The sequence below is a fragment of the Pteropus medius genome, unplaced genomic scaffold (assembly GCF_902729225.1).
Source record: "Pteropus medius unplaced genomic scaffold, Ma_sr-lr_union100, whole genome shotgun sequence".
NCBI lineage: Eukaryota > Metazoa > Chordata > Mammalia > Chiroptera > Pteropodidae > Pteropus > Pteropus medius.
The window spans coordinates 3,161,680-3,188,843 of NW_024355205.1; the positions used below are offsets into that span (position 1 = coordinate 3,161,680).

Below are 27,164 nucleotides of genomic sequence, written 5' to 3' on the forward strand. Positions count from 1 at the left end.
AAACAACATCATGGGCAAATGCTAAGGAAATAAGATTCTCAAGAAGGGAAAATCACATTTGTAAAAAATAAGATGTCATTTTTCAATTCTATGAATCATTTTATTAATAAAGCCATTTTTTCCTTAGTGATGCTATTTTCCTTTTTTTTTTTCCCCCACAAGGCAAAATACAATTTGAAGGAATATTGTTAATGGTAAAGTTTATTTGATTTAAATGTGATCTTGTCCATAAAAATATTCTTATATTAATATTTCTGTGTCTCAGGAACACACACAGCCAGCCTTAAGTGTATATTTGAATAAGAAGGTCCTCAGAGGAGCACATGCATTTTTCTCTCTTCCCTCCCTCTAACATCTTCCTGTTTCATCCCATTAGTGGGTCTTCCCACAATCAATACCCCCTCCCTCCAACTGCAGTCTTCTCTATGGGAGATGTACTTGGTTTCTCAGCATGGTGAATGCTCCTTGTTTCAGGGAGGAAGATTTAATTGCAGGGCTTCACATTTTCAAAGAAAATGTTTAGACTGGGAGAGATCAGCCATATTAGAGAAATGTGGCCTGCTCAAAAATGAGTGGCATAAACCCCCTACCTTTTGCTGGCAGGGAACTCAGAAAGAAATTCTTTGGCTGTTATTGAACTAATCCATATTTGATTACTTTTTTTTTTTTCAACAAGTGCTTGATTCACTTGGAATCTAGTTAGGCTTGATGCACAGTCAAATAAATCAGCAATTGCATATGTGGTCCATATACATGTGATTGGATAATCCCATAATTTACTCACTATAAATCTGGCTTCTAAATATTTTTGCACAGAGTAATAAAATTTAATTATTTTGCGACTTGCAATTATGACTTTGACTCTTCTAAATCCTTTACCTTGCTTTATCATTAGTGACAAAGTTGTACTGTTTTAATTCAATTTGGGCATGAAAGGTGATTTTATTATTATTTTTATGTTTGTCCTTTCCTTGATCAGAGGCTAGGGAAGTCCCTTGCCTAATAAAGCCAACTACAAACCGCAGGAAGTAAAATAACACCCACAGTGGCCTGTTTCTTGGGGACACACTCATTTAATGTGGGAGAAACAGCATTACCTGTAAGTATATGTCAATCTCTCATTTTTCATTCTGGTACATCCACATTCGACCAACAAATCTCACTTTCTTATGCATTCCACTAGCTTTATGCTTCAGTTCAGAGAGCAGAATTCCCCAACTTGGTCTCCCACCATCCCTTAACCTTTTGTAGTGGCTGCATAGCGGAACTCAATGTTATTCTCCTCTTTTAAAAAAGCCCAGAGGAAGTTCCTTTCTCTCTCTGTTAGAAACCGAATGTACTTATTGGCAGGCTAAAGCATATAATGGAGCCATGTATACATTTATTTCCAATGTGAATGTCTTATTTGACATGTTTTGAAGAGAGCAAACTGTTGCGTGAAGGCAGATTAATGATTTCCTTGTCAATGAAACAGTGATGTAAAAGGTTTGTAATAAAGACATATTCGTAAAATCTCTGTATACTTGAAAAAAGCCAGATACAAAGAAAATACATAAGGTCCAATTCCATTTGCACAGAGTCTAAAACAAGCAACAAGAACCCCAGGTGTTAGAGGTCAGAGTACTAGTTACTCTTGAGGTGCTGGACTAGGAGAGGACATGAGAGGGGCTTTTGGGTTCTGAGAGTATCTTGAATCTTGATCTGAATTATGTTTACACGGGTGTGGTCACTTTGTGAAATGTATTGTGCTGTACATTTACCATACGTGCACTTTCTGTTTTTATGATGTACTTCAACCAGAGATTGACATTTACACTAAAACTTACTGAAAATATGCTAAACATGTTCTTCTTACAGATCATCAGAATAGTATTTGTGGGTTTGGATCTAAGATGGCCTGCATTTAGAGCACAGGATGTCACTGCTGTTTTTCTTTACCAGGTTTCATGACTATTAAACACCAAAATGAGGCATTCTAAGTGACTAGTCACAGTTCTTTTTCTGAGAACAGAAGTGGATTGCTTACTTTCCAGGTTCATAAACATGAATAAAATGCAATGAATTTTATAAAGAATACTCTAGGGCACAGATAGCTTCAGGAATAAATGCCAGGAGCTCTATCCACCAAGAAAGCCATTTTAAAGAATACTTCCAGCCACCCCCAGTCCAACTGCTACCCAACTGTTGAGCTGAAGGGGAAAAACCCACACAGGCTGCAAACCTGAGGGCAGGAAGTCAGAAAGCATGGGTAATGATATTTACTCAGAGACAGATTCACATCCTACTTAACTCAACGGGAATTCTCGACAGTTGGTCTTGACAACTCCAGCAACTCTTAAGACTCATTAACCTATTTGCAGGTGCTCTGCTTTCAGAGCTGTCTGTTTTCAAAGAAAAACATTCTCAAATTCTCTGACGCAGCCTGCCGCCTCAGTTCAGGGGTAATCATGACATTTTTCAGGGCTCTTAGAAAGGAAATGAAAGCTTTGGTGATTCTGAAGTTGCGAGTTTTAAAATTAGTAATCCAATTAAACATTTAATGTGAAACCACTGTAATTGGAGAGAAACATGGTAGGTAAATAGTCTTCTTGAATGGTTGGGCAAATCTTCCTAGGCTGCTATTTATGAAATCAGACTGCTAAAACACCAAGTCTCTAAGCCGTTTAGGATAGACAAAAGAGAACCAGAGCATTTCCTCATGTCCTTCCTTTATTTCTTAGGACACATGTCTGCATTTTTTTGCTGAATCGCAAAGTGGGGTTCCTGAGTTAAATTGTTCTGCCCAATCAGGCTAAACCCTGGGGAGCAGGGCAACTCTTGTTCAGTGGATTCTATTATGAGTTGCCTTTGAGAATCACATTATTTCTGAAATGCAAGGACTGCAAAATATTTTGCTGGGTACACTCCTCTTTGAGACATATTAGAATTTGCAAATTTCCCTTAACTCTTTTGCTCTGTAAAAGAAGCCCTGAATTCACCCTTCGTACTGGGGTCTCTGCTATACGATAACTTTTTTATAATAAGGCCTTTCCCAGGATTTGCAGGAATAAGCCCCTTGGAATGAGGCCAAAACCAGCCTGCCTGCATTAGTCTAACTTCTATGTTACCCAGAGAAGGGTTGGAGACAATCTCTTGGATATTAATCACCATTCTGCTCTAGTTTCCAAATATGTCCTTTCTGAGAATTGCCTAGAATATTTAAAGCTAACTGTTTTGATATTTTAAAGTTGAAAGCTTATTCTGTATGGGTAGAAACTTAGAGTATCCAGGACAAATGATTAGAACCATATTTTTGTGAGCTTGGAGGAAGAGTGGTCAACCATACTCTTTTCTTGGGGGAAAGGCGTATTCTATTTCTTAGCAGTCCAAAGACTGGGGCACAGATCCGCTGATTTCTATTCCAGAGATACTGCCACCAGCTCTGCCTCCATCTTGTTGTATACTTACTGTTGCAAAACGAACCTATATCGATCTTCTGAAAGCTGCAATAAATGACCAACAAATCCTGTGCAGTCACAGGTACAGGGATTAACTGTAGTGACAGGTATAAAGGTGGCATTGTATGGGGTCTTGGCATTTTTCTGACAATAACCTCCAAAGATTCCTTGTTGGATTAACAAACACAGTGAAAAGCTAGGAGGCTAATTCTTTGCTACTATGCCTTCATGTTGGTCTCTCTGTGCTACTTTATTCATGTAACGCTGACCCTGAAACCTGGACAAACAGCATTTAATATATTTGGTAGCACAATTAAAGCAAAAGGAAATGGAGAAATGTTTTCCTCATTCCTCACCAAGAGATATAGCTTTTGTTTTGTTTTAGGGGACAGTCTGAAATAGATTTCATTTATTTTGCATCATAAGGAATATAATTTGACTGTGATGGTACAGATGCAGCTTTCTTTAAAAAGAGTAAAGTCTAGGTTCTGTGCTAAGGAGCAAACAACTGTGTATATACCTGGGACTGCCTCACCCAGGAAAATAAAAGAGAAATGATGTATGTGATGTAGTGATTGAGGACTGTAGACCTAGGGAAGATGATAACTGAGACACCTACTTAAGTAATAAAAAACATGATGGCTGAATAGGTCATCTGTTTCTATCTCCCTGAGCTAACTGCCTCACATATGGCATAAACTGGAATTTTTGGGTTTTTGGACACACCAGTAATGTAGACTGATTATTATCTATCACTGGATCCACTGAATATCATTGCTTTCAGTTGAAAAAACTTTTGTTTGAAGCTAAAATAAAACCTTCTAGCCTATCAGCACAAAAATTAAAGTTCTTGTAAGACCTACAAAATGGAATATAATCTGACCTTTCCCATCACACTCCTCCTTTCTCACTCTGTCCTGACAATCACAGCCCTCTTTACAGGTCCTTAAACACTCAAGGCATACCCCTACCTGAGGGTCCTCAACATCCCAGCTGTTCCCTCTGCATGGAACATCCCCACAAACCCTGTACTTACCCGTCTCATATTTTCATTTCCTTCAATTCATTGTTCAAATATAACCTCCATGAGGCCTACTCTGCCCACCCATTTAAATTACAGAACCTCCTTCATCACTTCTGCTTCTCCCACTCCTGCTGAATAAGGAACCGATTGCACTCATCTCTGTAACCTGCTTAAATTTTTCCCCAGAGTACATTCCATGTTCTAAAAAGTTATAATACTCACTTAGTCACTATGTTTAAAGTATCCATTTTTTCCCTAGTAGAATTTAAGCTGTCAAAGAGCAGGGAATTTTATTTGTTTTGTCCACTGATGAATCTGCAGAACCTATAATGGTGACCAGCACTGAGCGGTTATTCCAAATATTTTTGTTGGATAAATGAATGAATAAACAATCGAATCTTGGAGTGCAGGTGAAGAACTGGGTACAAAAAACTAAGCAATAAAAAAAAAGTTAATAACTACAAACTTTAGAAAAAAACCTCAAAAATTGTCTGAGTAAAAAACCTAATCTTGGCTCAAAAATGAACAGTTTATATAATCAAAACGATACAAAAGATGAATATTGGTTAAACAAAACAGTTTCTTATATCTTTCTTGGGAAGAGTGGAGAGAGGAAAGAAAGGTGCTGATGATGTATAAGCTAAATCTGACCTATTGTAATAGAAAATCAATAAATAATGTCTAAAATTGACAAATGGAGAAACTTCAGAGAAAGTATGTTGTTTAGAAATATGAATGTAAGTAATAGAGATGCAATGAAAAAGTTGAAAATCTTATCTCTGGGAGTGTTCGGGAAGATTAGGATTAGAGACTGGTATTATTCATTATAAAACATATTACTATTTGAGTGTGTATATATTACCTTGATAAAAATAAAATATTGTTAAAAAAAGAAATATTTTCCTTAAGCACCTTTTTGGAAAGTACTGCATTTCTCTCCAGATTCTTTTAAAATTTTCTCCTTGAAGAAACTTTTAGATAATTCTTTGTATTTATTCTGCAAAATATAAAATTAAATATGAAGTATTAATTACTAAATTATCAAAAAAATATTTAAATTGTCTTAAGTACATATCCAGTGTTGGCTGAATATTTAGGTTTTTTAAATAATGTATTCATGGGGAAAAGGTACTTGCTATTATTAGCAGAGATGCAACTTACCATCCAAAACAAAGGGAAGTACATGAAAGAAAAATGAATACATGAGTTCAGAAAATTTAAAGATTTTTTTTTGGCTGGAATTTACATTTAGGCCTCTCAATGACTTATTTTGGATACATCTCTATGCCTCATGAATGAACCTTATTTAAAACAAAATAAACAATAGCAACAATAAAACAAAGTCACTAAACACACAAATATATGTATAAACATAAATATAAATAAATTATGTATGTATACAAAATTTTTTTAGTATATTGATTCCAAATGCAGAAGACTAAAATTTCAATTTCATCATACAGAAAATGTATCCATATACTAATAAAAGACCTTGAAAAGTCATCCAGAACATCTAGTTACCTACAAGTACATTTTGGATGTCCTCTGAGTCATGAGCCATCTAACAAACAGCATATTACTATCAACCAAATTATTTAAATGATTATTGAGGCCATGGTAGTGACCTTTAAAAGAACATTATATATTTACCTATTTATAATCATCTCTATATGTGTGTTAAGACAGTTTGATTCCCTTCTAAATATTAGAGTAAATACACATATATATGTATATAGATAATAGATATGCATGTGTATAGAGACATATGTACAAGAGTGTAATACTCTTAGTCGTTATCTAGCAGTAGATTGGCATGTGATATAACAACTTTTAATTCAATCAGCCTGTGAACATAATTCATAGATGCCATAACAGAATGTAAATTATTTAAGATGATACATTATTTATGATGATTTCAATAGGTAGTTATACTTTATTTTGTTATAAAATGAACATTCTTCTTTTCTACCTTAAAGAGTATGATAAGGGCTTTCAAATACAGCCATGTGCTTACTCCTAGCATAGCAGTCACTGACTGCTGTTATAACTGACTGCTTTCTCAATGCTTAACTCATAGTTGCGATTCAATTTGTAAAAAGGAAAGAAGAGAGAAAGAAAGTAAAGAAATGAGGGAGAAAGGGATAAGAATGAGAGGAAAAAAAAAAAAAGAAAACCAGGGTGGATTCCCAGAAGGAAAGATTTGGGTATCTTGTTTAATACAAGGTAAGAGTCACATGGCTAATGCAAAACATAAAGCTGTTACCTAATTCTGTTACTTTTGAGCCACAAATTGTCCAGGCTGTGTTGTTAGCAGAGAACTCATGGGAGGAACACATTATGCTCTTCTGGAGACTTACAGACTGACCTCTGCATCAAACAGAGAGTACACAGAGAATCAAATTAGGATGATCTGAGAAACGCCACTGAAACAACCTCTAAACTGACTATAAAAGAATTCTGGAGGGATAGTCTAAAGCATCACTTCAATTCAGTGGGGCACAAATTGATGAGCACTGTCTTATCAGGCAGACAAATCTGACAGAATGAGCAGTGTGCACTGAAAATGGATTGCTGAGCTCACCATTAAGTTTTCAGTTACATCCTTATATGGATGTTTACTACTTAACATTACTGTGTTAAGTGATTGGACAGGATATACCAGGAGTGCCCAGTCTGGAACTTCACACATACAAAATGCATTTACTCTAAATCAGATGAGTAAATCTATCAGGAATTGGTAAGATAAAGGCAGTTTTCACAGACTAAGGGACACATATCTTGGGACCCAAAGGCCAGTATGGCAGTGATGAAGGACCCAGGCAAAGCTCCTGGGACACAAGAAGTCAGGACCCTGGCAGATGATCTATGTGACAGCAAAAAGAAGCAACAGCTAGACTCCATTGCCGGAACCGCTGTTCTGGAACCTCTAGATATCTTCTCATGGTCTTCATGGTGCGTAAGATAGATCCTTTCTGTGAAAGCAAAGAGAACTACTTGGCCAGTCAGTATTGAGTGAGAGAACTAAGAAGAAGTGCTTCTGAACAACGGTTTGTCGGTGTCATCTCCCAAGGTAAAATAGGGGAGCTATACAAACAAAGGCAAATTAAGCTGATTTTTAAGGTTTGTAAATTTTTTTCAGTCTGTTTTTCTGTCTAGGACATAGTCAGATAGAAACTGAACCAGATGCAGCTCCTGGCCTAAAATACCAATTCTTTGTGACAATTCTCTTGTGTTGCACTAGACTAAGCAATCTTCTGAAAAATAGACCATGCAGTTCTGCCTCCTATTAATAGAAGGTCCTCTTTCTGTTGTACTTCTTTAACTCTTTAAGATATACGATGGTATCCCATTAAAGTACGGGCCAAATTCCATTGCAGCAAATTCTCAAAGAATGCCCTAGAATTTGGTTGCATCAAATATTGCTTGAAATAAGAGGACTATCGACAGAAGATCAAGAATCTTATTATAATGATGGCATCTATCATCATGTTATTAATTGTGATTAATAACAGTGATTAGGTAGAGAAAACCTTAAAGATTATTTTTTATACTATCATTTATTGAACCTGGCTAGTTTTAACTTTATTTTTCCTCCATCTGGGACTGGCACTTTGGCTTCAGGTCAGATTTTCTTCCCAGTGTCTCAGGCACTGACTCTGTGCTATGGTGTTTGGATTGCAAATATTGCAAGGGAATGTTTAAATACAAACAAAATGTCTCACCCATTAAACATCAGAGTGCAATTTGCTTCCTGAAACTCAGAAAGAAGAGCCAGAGGCCTGGGCTCCATGCCTGGCTCTTCCACTGAAATTCAAGGTGACCTTGGGAGAAAATTATTTAACTATTTCCTGCCCTGTGACACTTGGAGGCATTGCAAACACATCCCTGAGGTTTGTAGGTTCCTTGAAGATTTTTGACAAATGATTGTATGCAGTTGCATGAAACTCTTCTTCCATTCTTGCCCTCTTGTCTATATGAGCGCATGAGGCCCTCTGGGAAAAAATTCTTAACAAGGGGTGCTAGATATTAGGCAGTTCTGATATTAATTACATCGACAATAGCAACATCTCTGAAGAAAAATCAGTGAGTCAATGTACATGATGCCTTTTCTTGTACATATCATTTTCAACTAATCTGCAAGAAAATATTTTTCCTGTAAAATAAGCCAAGCATGCTAATGGCACATGAAAAAGCACCATTTCTCCATCTCCTTAGTATCATGTAGTGAATTAGGTAAGAACTTGGTCTAGAGTTATACTACCTGCATAACCTCAATTGGGCAGGTTACTTAAGTACCCTGTACCTCAGTTTCCTGTGGGGTACAACTACACATGGCATAAGCTTACTGTGAGGAAAAATTAGTCCATACATTTAAAATGCTTAGAACTATACCTGGCACTTAACATTTGATAAATGCTAGCCTTTATTGCTGTCATTTTCATTGTCGTTAATATGATTAGCCCTAGACAAAGTGAATGATGATAAATTTGGAAAACAAAGAAGAATTGGTTGTCCAAGATGAAAGGAGTAAGAAAGTTACAAAAAAGAAAAGTGTTGTTTTGAATTTGAAGAAGTTTGGAAGAGGCAATAGATCTTGGTCAGTCAACGGAGCAGGAATCAATCCATGGTTAAATGCCCTCCAAGAATCATTTAAATAACATTAAACATTTCATGATATTACCAAATTCTGTACTCAGTGCAGCAAGTGTCTCCTGTTACTCTGAAAACAGGAAACTCAGTTTTGACAAGGAGAAATGGTTTAATTCAGATAAGCAATGTACTCTAACCCGGTGAGTGCCTTGCACCAGGCCCACAGCCATCAGATGTCCACTCAGCTGTGTCCAGCCAATGACCAAATGTGTGCCATGCTCTAATTAGGTCAGGAACAGTTGCAGGGATTTTCCTCCTTAATACTGCCATTCTTAGCATTCACTGGGACTAAACAGTCCACTTTCTGAAACAGGATTCAGTCAGATTCAGTGCTCATATCTGCTACAGCTTAACTCGTTATCCTAAATATCCCTTTTTATGACTGACACTGTTCATGCCTCAGGAAATTAGTCTCAACAGCCTTGTCCTATGTCCTTGAAACAGTAGATGAGTGAATTGAAATGCCATGGAAATGTTTAGGTTGTGTCACTGTTGTCAACAGACAAATACCTTCAAAGTGTAGGGAGAGTTTAATGGTAGAATCATTTGGGGAGAGAGAAAAGATAAATTAATGAACTTGTCAAATTCTTCTATTTTTGTACGACAAAAACATTGTTTCCCAGGGTTGCTCAGAATCCCTTTTCTTTCTTCTCTTCTGCTCCAATTTGTGGTTTTAGAGGTACTCAGGAATTAGCAAAGTCTTTTCAACAGTTGCACATAGTGACCAAGAGGCATTTTGCTGTTAAATAATTCGCATTATTTAAAATTTATATATATGGCTAGATGTAACCTAGGCACTATCAATTTTTATGTTAGCAACGAGATAAATATTGATAGAATTATAAATAGTTTTATAAATACATTTAATAAACTTAAAAGGTCAATTTTATTTAAATAATTGTTATTTAAAAATTTGATGTCAATTAATTATAATTTCTGTTTAAATAATTCTATTATACATTTTTGTTTCCCAAATCATAACTTCTAATTTTCTTTTAATTTTGACATAATTTTAAATATTTTATAAGACAGATAACTTAAAATATATAAAAAGTTTTAATTTTTTAATTTAAACATTTATTTCAATTTGCTTTTAGGTAAAAATATATTACTATTTGCACATATTGCACAGAATTAGTTTTAATCCTTTGGTTTATTCCTAACTATAGAACAAATTATATGAATATCTTTATTGTAACAACATTATTAGTGTCTTTGCTGAAATGCAGGCATAAAAAGAAAATACATAGAATTCATATATAATAATGCATGAATTATGTATGTCTTTATTGCTCACCCAAACATTATCAACCCATCTGTAGACACCAAGACTTCCATGATTATATGAATTTCATTTTCTTTGATATTTAAAATATTTTAGAAAATGATTTTTAGTCTTCCAAAAACTATAGCTTTGTATATCTTTTATTTTGTCATTATAAATGTATATTTGTTAAGGTAAGAGGCTAGTATGGTCAATTTTCTTCATTTGTGGTAGTTGTGTTCTAGAAAATCCCCTAGAACACTGAATTAGCTAATACTTAACTATTGCCTTAAGAGCAATAGATGGATAGGTTCCTATGATGCTCTGGTCACAACATTTTTGTCAGCCAATCAATACATAACCTTATTTTATGTATTTCTTTTAAAGACACCTTATTTAATATACATTGTTGATTCATTAACATTGAACTTATGGCCAACAGCACTATAACTCATGCCTGAAAGAAGCTTATCTAAGACACATATTTAGGGCACATTACAGCCTCTTGCACTTAGAAACACTAGACAACACTTCAGCATTATACTTGGGAGCCATTTTAAATAGTGAAACTACCAAAAAAAGCACAAAAATGTGAAAAATGTGGCACTAAATAGACCGTGAAAGGGACACTTGTATGAGAGCTCAAACTAGAGGGCAGAGTGTGACGTTGTTCAACCTCAGCTAGGAACATGCATGCCAAGACAACTCAAATTTTTTGCCTCTTCGTGTGTGTCCACCAATGACTGCAGAAGTGCAGCAAGCATTGATCTCAGGTTACAGATGAATTTTAGACAAGTGGGCAAGTTAGCGAATACAGAATTTGCAAATAATTAGGATCAGATATACACATTATGTAATCGTTTGCTACCTTGATTTATAATTTTAAATATTTAGTCATACTCTATATAAACTTCTGTTTGTACTCTTTGCCCCCTATGGAATTGAATTAATGAAGTGTCCTAGATAAGGGAGTTATAATAAAAAGAGATGGGATCAAAGGGCTCAGTTTGTGGGTAAGTGGGCAAGAGGGTACGTCCTGAGAAAATCTTGGTAAATCACTTTATATATTACTACTACATTGATAACAAAGGGCTAAATATCATGATTCAGCAACTGGAATATGACATTTGTCACTGAAGTAACATATTTTGGTATATTTAATAAATTTAAATAAACATCATAAGAGAAATTATTCATTTTAGAACAGTTTTTAAAAACCTTGTTTTTGTTAGCATTTGTTTAGAGCATCTGCTGCAGCCAATGCTCTAAAGAAAAAGTTTTCAAAGAACCAAAAATTCACTTTGCTGTTTTTTTGACTACATCATAGTTTTCAATATTAAATGGAGGTTTCTCTTAGCACCAGTAAAACAGGAAAGTGTTTTATACTCAGAGTGAGAAGACATGTACTTGTTGCTGCATTTCAGACAATTGTAAGTAGTTTTATGCCACTGAATGAGAGAAAATGATTCTAGATGCGTGGATGGGCACAAGAGATTAGGCAAAGATAACCAGAACCAGGCAACTCTTTAGGAATGGTCTCCAAAGCTGGGTCCAGAGAACTCTAATTTCTCAGATGACAGCAGTGAAGAAAGAGAACCATAAATCAGCTAGCTATTTAGAGGTTAGAGGATGTCATAACCATGGTAACAATGCCAGAATGTGTACATGTCTGTATGTGTGTGTGTGTGTGAAAGAGAGACAGACAGACAAACAGACAGACACTAATAAAATGGTGTGCATAAGTTGACTGAACAGATGTTAAGGAAAGTGTCATCTGTAGTTCCATTTGTCTGTTTTTGCTTTTGTTGCCTATGTTTTTGGTGTCTTATCAAAGAAATCTCATATATAGCAAAGAAAACAATCAACAGAGTGAAAAGGCAGCCTATGAAATAGGAGAAAATATTTGTGAATCTTCAAATATCTGATAGGGAATAAACATCTAGAATATATCAAGAACTCCTACAACTAAACAACAAAATAACCTGATTAAAAAACGGGCCAAGTACTTGAATAGACATTTTCCAAAGAAGATAATCAAATGGACAACAAGACTATAAAAGATGTTCAACATCACTAATCATTAGAGAAATACGAATTAAAATCACAATGGTGTCACCTCACAACCATCAGGAAGGCTATATCAAAAACAAAAACCAGAAAACAAGTGTTGGAAAGGATGTAGAGACAGAGGACCCCTTGTACACTGTGATGGGAATGCAAAATGGTGCAACACTGTGGAAAACAATGTCAATTTCCCCAAAATTGAACATAGAATTACCCTATGACCTAGCAATTCTGCTTCTGGGTATATACCTAAAAGAATTGAACACAGGATCTTAAAGAATTATTTGCACACCTATTTCCATTGTGGCATTAGTCACAACAGCCAAGAGGTGAAAACGACTTGAATGTCCATCAGTGGAGAAAAGGATAAACAAAATGTGGTATATTCCTACAATGGAATACTATTTAGCCTTAAAAAAAGAAGAAAATCCTGTCATATGCCACCACATGGATGAACCTTGAGTATATTATGCTAAGTGAAATAAGCCAGTTACAAAAAGACAAATACTGATTCCATTTATATAAGGAACCAAAATCGTCAAACCCATAGAAACAGAAAGTAGAATGGTGGTTACAAGGGCTAGGGAGAAGGGAAAATGGAGAGTTGTTGTTTGATGGCTATAGAGTGTCAGTTTTACAAGATAAAAAGTTTCTGGAGATCAGTTGCACAACAATTTGGATATACTTAACACTATATAATGCACACTTAAAAATGACTAAAATGGTAAACTTTATGTTATTTTATTTTTACAACAATTAAAAATAAAAATGTATAAAAAATTACAAGTCATCTCCAAATGATTATGTAGTATTAGTCCACTTTCCATCCTAGTCTTTATAAAATGAAATACATCCACAGAAATCTCATTGACTGTTAGAAAATTTTTCCTTATGTGAAATAAAAAAAAAACAATTGGAGACAATATAATCAACTGAGTTTTTGTTTACTGGGGATGGTCAAAAACAAGCTAAAAGATTAGTTAGTGGGAAACTTGTAAAAGAGATTTACTGATGAATGGGTGATTGAAATATACGGTCTTCAAAATCAACACCAATGTTACCTATAATGATTCTGACTTTTCTTTAGGGTTTTTTTCCCGTCATTTTTTGGTGTAGTGTTCGGAAATTATCTTAATACTAATTTACTTTTCATAATGACAAAGGTGTATCCACAGAAATGGTCTGCAGACCCAATGAATGCTGAGAAAGAGAGCTTGAGGGATTCAAGAATTACTGGAATTCTAGCCATTAAAAATGTACTGTTCCATAGAGAAGCCTCAGGGCCCGAGAAGAGACACATTGCTGGGGGGAATATATTAGTCATTTTTAAATATCTGAAGTGCTATACAGAAGATGAATCATATTTATGTTTCCTGATTCCACAAAATAAAAACAGGACCAAAGGGTAGAAAATACTGAGGCAAATTTCTGTGCATTTAATTAACCAGCCCCACAAAGACCAGAATTGAGAGCACTTCTCTGGAGGCCAGAGTCTGTGTCTATAAATTGAAATGATGGAAACGGAGATCTACTTTATTCTGAAACATTGTTGCTTAGTATTCTGGTGTGTGCATGTTTAATCAATCTAGTATTGATGAAGGTGCTTTTGAAATATTAAAAAAAATAAAAATAAAATAATATTTGCATATAGAAAAAAAACGAAGTATAGAAGTGATCCAAGAGGAAAGTCTAGGTCTTTCATAAAAATTTATTTATTGATCCTATTAGGTAATTAGGTAGTGTATTTATATAATTCAAAAGGTTTACTTTGAGTCATGTTGCTTCAACCCCTGTATCTTTTACCATATCACCCTTACTCTATAGGTAGCCTTTTCTTATAGTGATAAATATTCATAATATGAAATTTACCATTTTAGTAAACTATTCACATTGTTTTGCAGCTATCACCACCATGCATCTCCAGAATTTTTTCACCACCATAAATTGAAACTCTATTCATTATACAATAATACCACATTCTAACTCTCTCCCTCAGCCCCTAACATTTTTCTGTCTCAGAATGTATTCTACCTTATGTTTCAATGAATTTTTGCCTATTCCATCATATAAGTGGAATCATACAATATTTGTCCATTTGTATCTGGGATATTTCATTTAGTGTAATATTTTCAAAGTCATCCATGTTGCAGCATGTGTCCAAATTTCTTTTTTAAAGCTGAATAATATACTATTGCATGTATATACCATATTTGTTTTATCCGTTTATCCATCCATGGACATTGGATGGTTTCCGCCTTTTGGCTATTATGATTATTGTTGCAATTAACATTGATGTACAAATACATATCTGTTCAAGTTCCTGCTTTTAATTGTTTTGGGTAGATACCCAGAAGTGGAATTACTAGATCCTATGGTAATTTTATGTTTCAATTTTTTGTGGAATGTCAGTAGTCACTTTTATTAGTTTCTTTATGCTTTTAATAAATCTTAATGCAGATAGAGCAAAAAAACACAAATATGTACTAATTTCCCCTGTTCTTATACAAAAGATAGCATATTGGACTAATATTATATTAACAATATTTTCTGAAGATATTTCCATATCAGTACCCAGAGAGCTTCCTCATTTTTTTTTCTTTCTTTTTTGGGAGTGGCATAATATTCCAAAAATATGCAATAGTTTATTTAACCAGCCCTTTACTGAATGGCATTTAAAAAAATCTTTTGCTCTAAAAAAAATTCAGCAATAAAAAGTCTCGTACTTACATAATTATTTAAACATGAGATCTATATGTATTATTTGGTCAGAGAGTAAATGTAATTTTAATGTTGGTAGATATTGCCCAGTTGCTCCCTATAGGAGATATGCAAATTTATACTCCTTGTTGGCAATGAATGAGTTTGTCATTTCACATATTTACCATGGATTTCAGATTTTCGCTAATCTGCAAGATGAAATCTGATAAATCAGTATAATTTTTATTTGCATTTTTCTTATTCTAGTGAAGCTAGGCAACTTTTCATGTTTAAAGGTTGTTTTTACTTTTCTGTGAACTTCCTGTTAATATCCTTTATCCATTTTTCTACTGGTTACTGGGTCTTTCTTACAACCATCTAGGAACTCCTTATACACTTGGGAGATTAACTGTTTGTCTGTGAAATGAGTTGGAAGTATTTATCCCAGTTTGTCATTTGTTTTGTGAATTTGCTTATGATATTTTGCCCTGAAAAAATACTGATTTTTATATAGTTGAAATTATTTATTGCTTTTTGTTGTTCTTGTTTGTTTTTTCGGTACCTGATTTTGAGTTTTAGTTAGAAAGGGTTTCTAAGTTCTAAGGTCATAAAAGATATTGTCTGTGTTTTCTTTTAGTAATTTAATGGTTTAAAAAATTTTTCACTGCAAGATCTTTTTGGAGTTATCTGGAATACAGTGTAAGGTTCAGATCCTCTCTCATTTCAGATGGCTACTTGTCCTCAAAACATTTATTAAAAAGTCCTCCCTTATCTTCACTATGTACTAATTTTAGGATGCATTTTGGATTATGTATAGGTCTCTGTTCTTTTCATTTTTGTTTATCTGTATTCATGCCATACCACCACATTATTTTAATTATAAAAATTTTATTGTATATTTTAATACTTACCAAGAATAATAAATGCTCTTCTTCATCAGAGTTTTTCTGGCTAGCTGGTATTTTTATTTAGGACACGTTACATTTGTAAATTAACTGGTGTAATTGACATTGTCGTGATATTGAGTCTTCTAACTATGCATTAAGTCTTTCCATTGTTTGTTTTTACTTTTGTATCCATCAGGAATGTTTCAAAATTTCCTCTTAAAAGTTATACACATTTCTAGTTAAGTTTCCTTTTGGTAATTTATCATCTGTTATTGTTATAATATTGTCATTTTTATACTTTCTTAAGGCTATTGATTTCTGACATGTTCTATCAACTTATTGAGCTAATTTATTGTTTGCAATAGTTTTTCAGAAGATCCTTTGGGGTTTTATAATTATGTAAACATGATATCTACAAATAGTGGTAGTTTTTCCAATTATTTTTCCAATTCATGCCTCTAATCTATTGGTTTTATCAATTGCCTCCAGAAAAACATTAAGAGTAATAGTTATAAGGGAATCTGTTCAAGTTCTGTGGTTCTATGATTCTTGAATTATGTATTTTAAACAGTATCTATTGATTTCTATTAGGAAAAATTAAGACATTTGCTTAAATACACTGTCTTGCTTAAATGCACTATTTCATGACTGTCTTTTTACTAGTCTTATTATCTTTTATTGCTAAAGTTTATAAGATTTAAGTTCAACTAGTAACCTTTAAGTCTTATATGCTTTGTTCTTAAATATTTATTCTAGAAGAGTATTAAATTATTATGATTATGTAAATGTTATTCATAAAGGGATCCAAAAGGAGCAATACAATCTTGTGCTACTAACTTTTGCTGCTATGAAGAGAATGTCTTATCGACATCTATTTGATTCTTTTAAAATTTATTTCTAGCCTGTTCACTTCTGCTAGGTCACACTTTCTTATGCCTCATGTTATTCTCTTTTGAAAATTCTTTTATTTCTGGAGTAATCCCTCAGATAACTCCATATGGGATATATAAATGATGTATTTTTTATGTCCTTGCATATCAAGAAATATTTTTATTTTACTCTTGTACTTTACTGATTATTTGGTTGGGTATAGAATTTAAAGATGAAAGTCAATTTTCATTAGAACTTAGAAGGCTTTGCCACTTCACCTTCTAGAGTTTACTGCTGCTAATGGAAAACCTGATACTAATTTGATTTTCGTCCCTTGGCACATACCCAGTTTTTCCTCTTCTCTTGGGAAGTTTTATAATTTATTCTTTGGAATTCTGATATTTTCTTAATTTGGATCTGAAGCAGTGGGTAGGGAAAGTTTGACCCACCTGCTTAACCATCAGTAGTTTTGATATGAAGATTTCTAACTTTTTTCAACTCACGACTCCATAAAGCATGATTGTTATTCCCAACTTACAAATAAGTTTTAGCATGATAAGCTAATCTACCTCAGGTTACTGCCTGATTTCTCCACTGTGCTATACCTGTAGTGACTTGAAATATACCTGAAGGCCATAATTAAGATTACTCTTGGTGCAAAGTATAAAACACTTTGACTTTAGATTTAGAAATCTGTATAGTTGTCTTGAAATGTTGGTGTTCATTACAGTAATAACTAATAAATTGATAAGTTCATATTTGCACTTTCTATCTACCATAAAAAAATAAATACTTGAATAGTTACATTCCCATGGGTTCCCTCCCTGACTACATCTTAAATAAATCACTTTTTTTTTTTTTGTGGGGACATAAAGATGAGAAGAAAGTAGAAGTTGTGAAAATAGGATTTCCTAGAAGAAGCAATAGTAGAATTTGGGTTCATTCTCTAATCGAATCTTCTTTGTTGGTGGGGGGCCAAAATAGGGTGAAACACATATTATATATATCAAGAATTCACAGTTGATTTTTAAAAAATGAATTAGAATAATAAACTGATAGAGGCTAGACCATGTGCTCTCAACATGTGACAAATCATCAAGAATTTTTGAGTCATGATGTTGTTAAACCAGGGAGTTCCCGAAGGTCATGTTGCAAATCAGTGGTAAAGTAAATAATAAATATTTTTTAAATACTTGATACATTTTTTTAAATATTTGATAATTCCTTTCCCATCATATCAACTGAAGACATATTTCCTTGCCTCTTTTCTCCATAGGCAGTCAGGAAAGTTGCTATAACTAACAAGAAAAGCACCAAATTCCTTTTAACATACTGAGCATTTTAAGTCATAAATAAAATGAGCTAGAGTTTCCCACTCCAACTTGTGGTCAGCTCCCTGACTAGACACACACAGAAGGAAGAGATGGTGTATACTCAAGGCAAAAGAATCACAATTCCAAAGGCCACTGGTAGCTGCTATGTCATATTATGGATAGCATTCTCTATTAGATGGAATAAAATGTAATGTTGTGATACACAACCAAGACACTCTATACCAGGGTTTCTCAGCCTCAGCACTATGGAAATTTGGGGCTGGATAATTCTTTGCTGTGGGAGGTTGTCCTGGGCATTGTAGGATGTTTTGCAATACCCTTGGCCTTTACCCACTAGATACCAGTTTGAGAACCACAAATGTGTCAGACATTGCCAAATGCCCCTCTAGTTGAGGACTACTAATCTACATAGATTCAATAGAAAAAGATATTTTAGTAAATAACTCTGGAATATATAACAAGTTTTTTAAAACACATTCTGCTTTCACACTGGAGTCTCTGAAGATGATGTGTTAAAACATAAACATTTTAGGCTCTGGAAAGAGGCAAAGAATCTCTATATAAATACAGTGAACACTTGGGACCATCAGATAGGAATACTGATATACACAAAAGAAAATTCTGTGTGTGGCATGAGAAATAATTTTGGAGTGGATTATTAATCTCAGTTTTGTGTTACTAATAGCACAAACAGAGCAAATAATCACTGTTCATGCCTTTATACTATATAACATCTAAACATGATAGAAAAATATATTCTTATTTGAAAATAGAACAGCTATTTGTAAAGATGATTCAGTCAGCAGGATGCTCTAGTTGGCGCTCCCTAAATTCTATTTTTGCTGAGAGGAGCGGTTGCCTTAAAAAAGAGACACTGAACCTTAGAACATGTTAAACCACTTTGCTGCACATTTTTATTTGAATAAATCTGCTTAATGGTTATAACTTATCCCCTGAAAGGTAATCTTGTGCCAAATATTTGGAAGGTGAATTACTCAATGCAACTAGGAAGCTGAAGTAGAACAATTTCCAGAAAAGCGTTTTGAATTTTTTGACTGTTGCCTAATAGTGACATTTCTTACTTCTGTTTACTGTATTGACAATGGAATGTGGCCTAAGTTGCCTATAAAAAGGAATTTTCTGTTACTTTAAAATTAACCCAATCTACTTTCCCTAGGTTGGGGGTGGGCTGAGAATGGGGTGTGAGTGGAGGAAAAGGCACAGTCAAGAAGAATAATAAAATGTAAAAAGTTTCTTGTAAAAGAAAGAGAATCTTTAAGTGAAAATGGCGTATTTGTAAGCTCAGTGTTATTCTACACTAAACTTTGTTATGAGTATTAGATCCTTAGACATATATAAATAGATGGGTGTATATATATACACATACACCCTCACGTAATATATAAACATTGTGTGTATATACGCAAGCAAATACTATATATACACATATACTGTATGTGTGTATACACACACACACACACGCACACACACACACACACACACAAATGTATATATATGTACATCTTTGGTCTCTTTAACATCTAGTTTCAAAAAACCACCATTACAGAGCCCCATGGAAGATAAATATTGTATAATTTGTGGAGTGGTGGGATTGTGAATAAAATTGTTTTATTCATTATTTAGTGTTCCATAATGCCATCTGCTAAATCAGCCAGTCAATCAATTCATCAATCAGCCAGTCTGCCTCAAAGGGCCTGGAGGTCTGCAGTAAGATAAGGCTTCTGAGCTTCCTGAAGGAAAGCATGTCCAAAGTTTTAGCTGAAAAAAAGAACTCAAACTCACCAACCTAGGAATCATGATTAAAAGTCTCTTCTTTGGGCAGCATTCCTGAATATTCACAGATTCTTATTTAGAGGAGAAATAAACAAGGAATATGTATATTCCCCCAAGAGAGTAGAGAAACACAAAAAGCACCTCTCTAATAGTAGACAAAGATGATGAGAAGCAAAATAAGGAAGAAAGCCTGCACAAAATGAAAGAAGGGTGTGTCTGACAGAAGCAGTGCAAGGCTTTGATAAAATCCAAAGAATACATTTCCAGGGGTTGGCCTGGCCTAACCCGTTAGAAGTAGATAGGGCATCCTTTCCTTTCTGGCTCAGAAAATAGAAACATCCAAAAGAAAACTTGAAATGAAGAAACAGCAAAGGTTATGTTGCTTCTTTCATAATGGATATAATAGCTTCAAATAAGGCCTCGTGAAGAATATTCAGAAAGGGTCTTAAAAATTTATAAATAACGTTTCCTTGAGATACTATTGCATCGAGGAATGCAAACAAGGAAAATAATGTGTTAGACATTGGTCTTTCAAACTAGAGCATTTTGAGAACCTTTCAAGCTGCCATCTGCAAGCCATAGAAGAGAGAGCAAGGAGGTATGAGGTTGGGTGGAAAGGGGCTTCATGTTCATCTTTTAACCCTACTCCTTCTTTGCCTCTACCCCCACTCTGCACTGCTGCAGGGAAATAGAAGGAACTTGATTCTGCAAATCCCAACTAAGATGCATGTGTTCTGCATGCCTCTAAAATTCTGAGTGTGAAATACTATAAATACATGAAGGAACAAATGTAAAATGTTTTTTTAAACCAAAATGTGCTATGCAAAGTGGAGTTACTGATATCAGGAATAATAACAACCTAAAAACCTCATAATCAAAAATTTAAATCTGACTCTATTGTTAGTGGGAAATATTTTTAAAAGATACCCAAAAATACAGCATAACATTTTCTGTGCATCCATGTCTTTGATAATTGCTTTCATTCATGCAGTCATTTAGATATTCAATCATGTACTCAATTATCCATGTCTGTAAATAACTTTTAAAAATCTTTAGGTCAACAGAATTCTTTCTGGTTCTTCATATTTTCCACCACTTCTACCCCATCTCAACCCATCACTTTCTCTATAGTATTAGGTTAATAGTAGATTTCATCTTGAACCTGGAAAAAAACCTAGAAATGCTCAGTTCCCATTTTGCAAAAATTTATGAAAAAACAAATGATTATTTCAGGAGAAGCAGAGTATAATCTATAGTTTTTGCTATTATAAACTGTCCCAAAACAGTGGATTAAAGCAACAATCATTATTAGCTAATTATTCTGACACAGCAGTTCGACTGGGCTTAGCAGAGCAGTTCTCCTGGTCTTGCCTGGGCTCACTCATTCACCTTTTGTCAGTGGGCAGATGGTCTAGGGCCTGCTTAGTCTAGGATGGTTTTACTCACATGGGCTGCGGTAAGAAGGATCACTGGATCTAGTGTCTCTAACAAACTAGCTTAGGATCATGGCAGTTCCAGGATTCCCAGGGATAGCAATAGAGAAGCCCTGATATGCAAGTACTTTTCAAGCCTCTACTTCAGTCAAAGGAAGTCCTATAGTCAAGCTCAGATTCAAGGGGCTGAGAAATAAACTCTTTATGGGAGATGCTACCAAGTCATATTGCAGAAGAGTGCGCATAAAGGATTAGGAGAAGTGTAGGACCATTGTTTATAATTTACCATATATGGTACTGGTATATTTTTTTTTAAGTGGAGGCTACAAGACACATTAGAAGTTTATTCAGGCCAATCTCCCAACAAAAGATCAAATCAGCAACATATCATAAGTGGTTTTCCAGTCATTGCCATGATCACTATAAATCCTTTGCTTATAATGAAATGGGATTACATCCATATAATTTCCTTCTATTGGCCTCGGCTTTACCTGTGAGACAAGACATACAGACCAAACAAGATGTCACTTCCATGTGACAGAGCTTGTGATTTGTAAGATGACTGCCCTGGTCGTTGGGCCATCCCTTCTACAGGCTATTCATCCAAGATCTTTCCACTATTTTTCATATCAAATATTGTTGCAACACCTAAAATATTCTACTCTCCTCCACTTCTGCTCCAACTTGAAAGTCTGATGCAAACCTGAGGCAAAAGCAATATTCCAGGTGTGATCAACCAGTATGCAGAAAAGGGGACTATCTTTTCCTTTATTCTATATTCTCTAGAATAAAGAGATCACAATGTTAACTCAAATTGTATGGGCATCCAAAAGTTCTCCCAACCTATACACAGATGCTGTTGTGGAAGAAAATACAGATTCTTATATTCTTGTTAAATTTCAATTTACAATATTAATCCCATTTTTCCTTATTGCTGAGTCTTCTCAGGATCCATATACTGGCTTGAAAAGTATTTTGATGACACAGATGTCATCCATGAATTCAGTCAATGTGCTTTCTGGATTTTCATTCAAGTGTTAGATAAACTGTTGAATAAGACAGGGCTGAGGACAAAACTTTAGAGACCCCACTGAAAACCTACTTAAATTTCCAACAAAAAGGCATCAAGACAATTGGTCTAATGACACCATCATATTGCTTTATGTGTCTACGTCCATTCAGGGTGGCGCAGAGGAGACTGTCAAATTCATTACTAAAATCTAGTTACATGGTTGTCTATTTCATTCTTCTCATTCACCAGACTATTTAAACTGCCCCACAGAAAGTGAAATTAGTGTGATCTATGGTGAACTATACCTTCAGAAGATAGCCCTAATTATAATTATTTTTGAGACTGACATTAATCTAGCCAGTCTATAGCAAAAACCATAATACTTATCTCCTCTGCTTTGGAATTCTTCTATACATAGCAGAGATCTGATGACTAGTTTCAAGAAAGTGATATAATCAAATCTGTAGGTTAAATAGATCTTTCTAGAAGGAGGTTAGAGGATGGTAGAAGTGTGCAAGTCACGAGATTCCTTCAGTAAACTAAAAGACATATAATGAAGAGCTGAATTAAGACTATTTTCTTCATTGTGGAGAAAAAAATGAGATACATCTAACATTGAAACACATTTACAAGAGGAAAGATCTTGGCAATTGATTGAACAGGATGGGAGTGAGAAAGATTCTATCTAGGATAACTGTCCTTAGTTTCTGGCTTAATTAATTAGATAAATGGTTCAACATTTATTGAGGAAGGAAATAAGTTATTAATTCTATATTATTATGTCCAGGGTTATACATATTTTATTAAATTTGAATTATTTTGAGAATTTCCTAGATAGTCACAATCATTTTCCATGTCTCTTTCTTTTCTCTTACTACTTGATATCTATTGTGATTGCATAATCAGGTGAAAATATTCTCGAATATCCTAAAACTCTTAAAATATTTTCCCCCTTTAATATCTCATATGGTTGATATATCTTAATATTTTTCTTAGACATTTTAAAATCAGTCTTTCACTTGACTATGTTCTGCCTTCCTCACCCTAGTTATCAAGAATTCACTTTCTCTTAATGTTTCCATCAGATTCAGTTTACCAGTGAATTTCTCTAACTCTGAAAATCATCTACATTAACCCCTCCCTTACCTTATAGGACATGAAATGATCAATAGCCAGTCTAGAATTTCTCAGATGCCCTGTGTTTTTGCTGAGTGAGATTTAGAACTGGTGTCTTGATGCTGAAGTCCATCATCAGTCCCTTTCATTTCTTGCTTTTGTCAATTTTATGATTTATCTCAAAAATACATTATCCATTCCCTATATCTGGCCAAAAATCCTACCACTTTTGTATTTGAGGGAGACACTGTATGAGACTTGTAGAATTCCAGGCCTGGAAAGGTTTGGAGAGCCCACCTAATGTTCCCTTTAGAGATAAGAAAGCATAAGCCCAGGGAGGTTGTGATTTGTAAGATCACATTATGGGTTAGTTAGGGACAGAGCCAGGGCTAGAACATACGTCTCCTGATGTTTAGCCAAAGTTTATGTTGTTTTTCCCTTGGCAGGAAGTCAGACACTAGGATTCAAGTAAAGAATTCAGGCTATTCCACTTCCAGCACTGCAGGAGCCCAATGACACACTAAGAATATAACGTGGAAGTGTATAATTGTATGATGCTATGAAGATGTCCTTATATAGTAATAGGTAGACCCTTGCATACTGATGTAGCTTTAGCTACATCCTTCAGTCTAAAGCACACAAAGCTCTTGGCATTTTACTCCAACAGCTTTCTTACTCCTTAGGGGTTGCATTGACCACTGGAGAGACCTCTGTGAATATCCATGGCAGCGGTAAGAGCTGTGTCTACTCACTGAATTATTAATCATGTTTCCTTTTGCACTGCTTTTATCTAGTTCAGTAGTAAATCTAAAAGAAAATGGCATTTAACCAAGTCCAAGTAGTTATTCTTGCTCATCTCTCAATTTAAACCAGCCCTTTGTGGTCTGATCTATTTCAGGTGAATTCCAGAAAATTTCTTTTAAAACTGCTCCCTTGAAGCAGGACACCAACTATATCTAGCAAAAAGGAAAAAAAAAAGTAACAAAACAAAATTTAAAAAATAGCTCCAAAAGAGAGAAAGGTATGTTGCTCTGAGAGTGATCACACAGAGCCTGTGCCATTGAGCCTTGAGCAGATGGGGGTGACTCATAAAATGACCCATGTGCCATGCTCTGGCCTGTCACTGGTTGCACTACGGGTCTTACAAAATGAGCTATCACCCCTCATTAGACTGCAAGGGTGGCTTCTAGCAACTGTTCCTGAAGAGAAAGAACCCTATCTAAAAGATATAGCCTACCTGCCTGAAGGAGGTGTTGTAACTGCCTCTGCGGGGAGGGCTATGTGTTGGCCATGCCATTGGAATCTTGTTCCCTGGAGGGACAAGAAATAATGTGAGGATATACATCAGAGTGTGGTGCCAGACAGATTGCCCTCTGTTGAAGCTCCTTCCCTCTGGGACATTGTAGTATTCTTGTGAGACCGGGAGATACCACAAATATAATGGCATTTCCATATGCTCTCTGCAGACAGATGGCAGCCACTGAGTTTCCATCCTTTTAATTTCATTTCTTTAGGAGAACAGAAAGAAACAAACTTGGTTTACTAATATGAAGAATTATTCAAGTTTGGGGAGGGAGGGAAGAATGGGGCACCTCCACTTCATTCCCCCAATCCTTACCCCAGCTGTTAACCTAGGATGTTCACGCTATAAGTGATTTTGTATTAGAGCCAGTAATCTGAAAATGAGAGTGAATGTTGGAATGTAGAATCCTCAGATGTTATTTCCTGCTCTGCTGTTGGCTCATTGCTTCATCAAAGATTCTTTCACAGAGAGTCACAGACATGGTGTGAGAAGCCAGAAGTCACGTGGTACATTGATAAAGGGTTGCAATACAATTTTGTTTCCTTTTAAAATGAATACATCATTTTTTTAATATTGGAGAGGAGAGATAAATATTTATATTACTCATTCTTCTACCTCATAATAGAGTTTTAATTCATTCAGAAGATACAATGTGATAACACCATACACATTGGTAATTTATTTCTTCAAGCTCGATTTAATCTCTAGAGAGCTATGGACAACCATAGGCTGACCACATAATGTGAACTCATGAAAGCACTGTATTCTTTCATTCTTCCTCAATAGAACTGGTTCTGCCTGTCAAGTTCAAGGACAATGCACCCAGAGATCACATAACTATAAAATGAAAATTGATTTAAAGTATCCACAGAAATATAAGGTAGAAAGATAATTTTACATCTCATTGTCATTTCAGGTTTTAGTCCTTCTCATCATGGAGTCTGACCAGACCTCCTTTGTTCACCTTGCATTTAACTTCTCAAAAAAAAAAATTAGATTGTATTATCTCAGGGTCAAATACTTCTGTTGGCTAGTTGATGCCAACCACCTACCTACAGAGTAACTGATATCCCAAACCTAGTGACATTGGCCAGGATACCAGTTCTCATCCTATTCCAATCAGCTGTGACCAGAGTAAACACAATAACTGATTTTACTTCCCAAACCAAGCATCCTGTGCAAATCAGAACTACTGAGACAAGACAAAGGATTTAGGGCTACTTTTTCTTAGAAAGGTATTGTGGCATTACAAGTGCATAAGACTTTATGAACTCTTTCATAGTGCATCTATTATCCATGCTCCCTATGTGATCACCTCAATCCACTCAAGTTCAGACTATTTAAAATCACTCAAGCCTGGACTCCAGAGTAATTTCTATTATTGTTAAGTCTGTTCTTGCTACACATTTTGAAAAGAAGGCCATCAAAAGACTGACCTGTTAGAGCATCCCTCTAAAGTTCATCAGAGAAAATTTCAGATTGCCTTGTGATTCCCCAGATGAAAGGGATGACAGAAGTGCAAATTATTGGCATTAAATGGAAAGAAAAACATTGGAAGCTCAAGTGCAGTTTGGGGGGAAATTAAAACTAAGAACAAAGGAAAGGAAATTTAATTCAGGTCTGTTCCTTGAAAGGTTAGATTCTGATTTTGATCTTGAAAAAAACTTTTTGAGGAAAATCTGTTTAAAACTCTGTCCATTTTCCAAACTTTTATAGTGTTTTTCATCTATTGCAAGATTTGGGGGGAAAGCAGGAGTGAGTGATAGAGTGATCAATTTTTAATATTTAAAAATAACAGCTTGTTTATAGAAAATAATAGCAGTTGTACAGCCCATCATAAATATCTAGGTCAGTGCAAAGAGTGAAAAATAAAATCTGAAGAAGTATAATAAAACAGCAACAATAAATTTATCATTATTATTTTAATATTACTCAAAATATGAATATGTAGGCATTCAAAGAAGTGATATTGTCATAATTAAATTCTTTCAAGAATTAGTGTGTGGCTTTCTCTCTTTTCTTCTTCATTTCAGTCTCTCTGGGGAATTCCAGGAGGTACGAAATCGGCCTGACTGACAGTTATACATAAGGCAGCAACAGTTTAGACTGCAAGATGAGTTTGCAAGATTGTTATAGTCATGCCCTCATTAATAAAAAATGAGACCATTTTCCAAAAATATTTGCCTAGAATATATACAATATTTTTTAAAATTCAGTATTAGTCTTGACAAATGGAAGAAAAACATAATTTTCCTCTGTGGACAGAGCACAGGGTTGTG

At 34.8% G+C, this 27,164-nt stretch overlaps 1 protein-coding gene across 1 annotated transcript in view; it reads left to right on the forward strand.

Annotated features, from left to right (window-relative positions):
• The first annotated feature begins 7,161 nt into the window (after positions 1–7,161).
• ADTRP (androgen dependent TFPI regulating protein) overlaps positions 7,162–27,164 on the forward strand; it is a 139,443-nt gene continuing 119,440 nt past the window's right edge. The window contains exon 1 of the mRNA XM_039857541.1: positions 7,162–7,531. The gene's annotated coding sequence lies outside the window, so the exon portion shown is untranslated. The remainder of the gene's footprint in view (positions 7,532–27,164) is intronic.